This window comes from Astyanax mexicanus, chromosome 5, assembly GCF_023375975.1.
Source record: "Astyanax mexicanus isolate ESR-SI-001 chromosome 5, AstMex3_surface, whole genome shotgun sequence".
Classification (NCBI taxonomy): Eukaryota; Metazoa; Chordata; class Actinopteri; order Characiformes; family Acestrorhamphidae; genus Astyanax; species Astyanax mexicanus.
Window position 1 is genome coordinate 50277936 of NC_064412.1, and position 3606 is coordinate 50281541.

The 3606-nt window shown below is 33.2% G+C and overlaps 1 long non-coding RNA gene across 1 annotated transcript; it reads right to left on the reverse strand.

The window, feature by feature from the left end:
• Nucleotides 1–209: 209 nt before the first annotated feature.
• On the reverse strand, nt 210–3353 carry LOC125802278 (uncharacterized). Its single transcript, XR_007439311.1, has 5 exons — nt 3151–3353; nt 2201–2253; nt 1723–1872; nt 1408–1500; nt 210–826 (listed from the first exon to the last, which is right to left on the reverse strand). It is a non-coding gene; the product is annotated as an uncharacterized LOC125802278 (long non-coding RNA).
• Between the last annotated feature and the right edge of the window lie 253 nt (nt 3354–3606).

The window sequence follows — 3606 nt, forward strand, 5'->3', positions numbered from 1 at the left end:
CAATTTTATTAACTTGTCTCAAGTTAATTTTCTGATTCAGTACAAATTAAAAATATTAATCACACCCTAATCAATACTCTTTCTTTAGTCACAAGCATAAAACTTACAAAGAAAATAACACGTACGCTTTTCCTTTTTTTCACCTTAATTTCTTCCATTACCAAATTTACATTTCTTTCAAAGATGTAGTTACAACAAACAGACAGAAATAGAGAGTAAAAGACCATGTTTATTGTAGTGACTTATTGTAGTGAAATATGCACCAGTATTACAGTAAGCCTGAAAACAAATAAAATAATCAAAAACAAAAAATATACTGCCTTTCTAACAAAAGGCCAATATGGCTGTATGTTAAACATTCACATAAAAGGTAGTGCGTTATGGCCTTTTTACTGTTTAACAAGGTGGTTTAACAAAAATGGTTTATACATTTCTTCTTCAGTATTCAAACATTTAGAAGTGCAAAAATACTGTACACCTTTTGAACATAGAGAGAGCAAGACAGAGCGAGTGAGAGAGAATATTTAAAGCTGCACACTAAGACTGCACACTTTGCGTGTCATTTTCTTTGGTTCCATGTCCATGAATATTTACAAAAGGTGTATTTCAGCTTACTTGGATAACTCACAGGATAGTTCACAGCAGTGATGAGGCCAAACAGCATTGTAAATGAATGTGCTACTGATGGCAACTCATGAACATCCACACCTTCAAGTACAATCCCAATTTCATGTGGCGATTGGAGAGGGTCTTCATCCTCCCTGATGACAAACACTGCTACTGTAGATTCCTTCAGCTCCGTCTCAGCTTCCTTCTTCTGAGAAACCTGATAAAAAAAAAATATATATATATATATATATATATATTTTGATTGACTGTCCGATTACGCTTTAGCCAACCAAGGCCAAGAGTCTGAGAAGGCACAGCTAGTTAAGCCTTTACACTTTTGTCTGACCCATGTTACACTATTTGTTTCTAAAATTAAAAAATCAAGATTAGACCAGAATGTTGCACAAGTAATGAAGTACATCTGCAGTGGTCTGAGTAAAAATAGACAATATTTGATAAACAACTGTGTTGACTTAACCACACTGGCCAATGTTCCAAGCCAATCTCTAAGACTACATGAAGAAATTACATAATGCTATCCTATGAATTTTGCATGTCAGTCTATATACAAACTTTAAACAAACACCAGCACAGATATCTTAGTTGTATTACACATAATAAACTATCCTGGTGAATAATGACCAGGGTACAGTGAATGCTAATCACATGAAATGTAACAGGAATGTAGGAAAGGTTTTATTTGTTGGACCTGAGGTAATTTATGTAAACAGTCAAATTAAAATATTCATTGTTTTATCTTACATAAAGCTTAACATGTTTACATGCATAACTACTTACCAAGTATTCCTTGATAAGACTGTCCACGTCTTCCCCCAGGTAATCGATGAGGCACTTTAGCAGACATTCTCTTTTCAGGCTCACCTCGAGGCTCTAGATAAAAACCCAAACATACAATGCAAAATAACTCAAAATAATGTAGCATCTCTTCCAAAGTGTGATCTAACATCACAACATTCAGAACTATCACAATTAACATTTTTTTATTCTGTTAATCCTCATCCTTTGCTAAATTAACTGTGACCAGGATTTGGGGTCACCTTGCCCAGCACTAGATGTAAAACAAACACTCATATGTACCGAAAAAGTACCAACCTGATCCAGAACTTTCAGGACGTTTGTCGGTGTGTCTTCTCTCTCCTCCCTTCTTTCTGAATAGCTCAATCAGCTTGCTGTGGTGCTTGTCCAAGCCAGGAACTGTGGTTGAAGTGGAACAGTTGTAATTCTCAGGAATTCATGATTGATCTTTAAAAATAAACACATGCAAATGTAATTACACACTGTGGTATGAAATCTGTTTGACAGATCTGACATGCATTTTAATTTGGTCTCGCTTAATATCTTAGGTTCTGTTCAACATGAGAATTTTCTCTACAGGTTACAACTGGCCTATTGCCACTGCTTAATAAAGGTATTAGTAAAGAATTTAGATGCAAAAAGAACCAGTGAATATCTAAGCAATGTATACATAGTAAATATCAGTGATAAGTTCAAACCTATTCTGCTGCTATATTTTTGGTTGATCACTATTTAACCATACATGCAATTTTCATTTGTTTATTTTGAGACTCACCAAATTTAGAAGAGATGGATGTAAATTTTCAGCAAAAGAGCTCAAGATCAAACCTGTAAAAAGATAAAAAGAGAGATTTAACACAGTAAATGACTGTTAAACAAACACATTTATCCAGCATTATATAGCAAATTAACACTAGTTAGTTAGGTATTAAGCTTAAACATGTTTATCCAGCTTTATAAACTTAATTAACGCTAAATAGTTAGGTATTAAGCTAAAAGAACACATTTATCCAGCGTTATATACTTAATTAACACTAAATATCTAGGTTTTAAGCTAAAATAACATTTATCCAGCGTTATTAACACTAACATTTAGGTTTTAAGCTAAAATGTCACATTTATCCAGCGTTATATACTTAGCTAACACTAAATATCTAGGTTTTAAGCTAAAATAACACATTAATCCAGCGTTATATACTTGACTAACACTAAATATCTAGGTTTTAAGCTAAAATAACATTAATCCAGCGTTATATACTTAACTAACACTAAATATCTAGGTTTTAAGCTAAAATAACACATTAATCCAGCGTTATATACTTAACTAACACTAAATATCTAGGTTCTAAGCTAAAATAACACATTAATCCAGGGTTATATACTTAATTAACACTAAATATCTAGGTTAAGCTAAAACATGCTTATTCAGTGTTATATACTTAATTAACACTAAATATCTAGATTTGAAGCTAAACACCACATTTATCCAGCGTTATATACTTAATTAACACTAAATAGTTAGGTATTTAGCTTAAAAACACGTTTATCCAGCATTAGCTAACTAAGCTAACGTTACCTAGCTAGTTAAAGCTGGCTAGCAAACTCACAAGCAAAACACATAAAATAGGCTGAAAAGTAACAATTAGCGGTCAATCCTGACATTTTCTACCTTCCTACACACTCCTAAACAATCATCCTCCTTAAAAGAGACTTTAGAATTCCTACCTTAATTAAACCAGTTGTCCTGTGGGTCAGATGAACTTGGCAGTCGGCGCGAAGTAAAATGGCTGACAGAAAAACTCAAGGAGAAGGTACTTGTCCCGACGTCACGAGGTCACGTGACATTAAACTATCTGACTTAAAGTAAAAAAATTATTTAAGCAAAATTATTTCTGTTAAGTTTTTTTCTTGGTAGTTGTTTTTGCTTTTGGTCAAACTGAACAAAATACGTTTAAATGAGAAATCATATTTTTTTATTAAGTAAAAATAAAAAAACACTTTAAACAAATGACATGCTTGTTTCACTTTTTTCAGTGTAGATAGATACTTTATTGATCCCCGGGGGGAAATTCTTGAACATTACAAACCAACAGCAGCACTCCAGCTTGGCCTTGGCAGCCTTTACCAGCCTGACATCACAAATGTTATGATTGGTTTTGAGCAAAAACACAGAAACAGAAG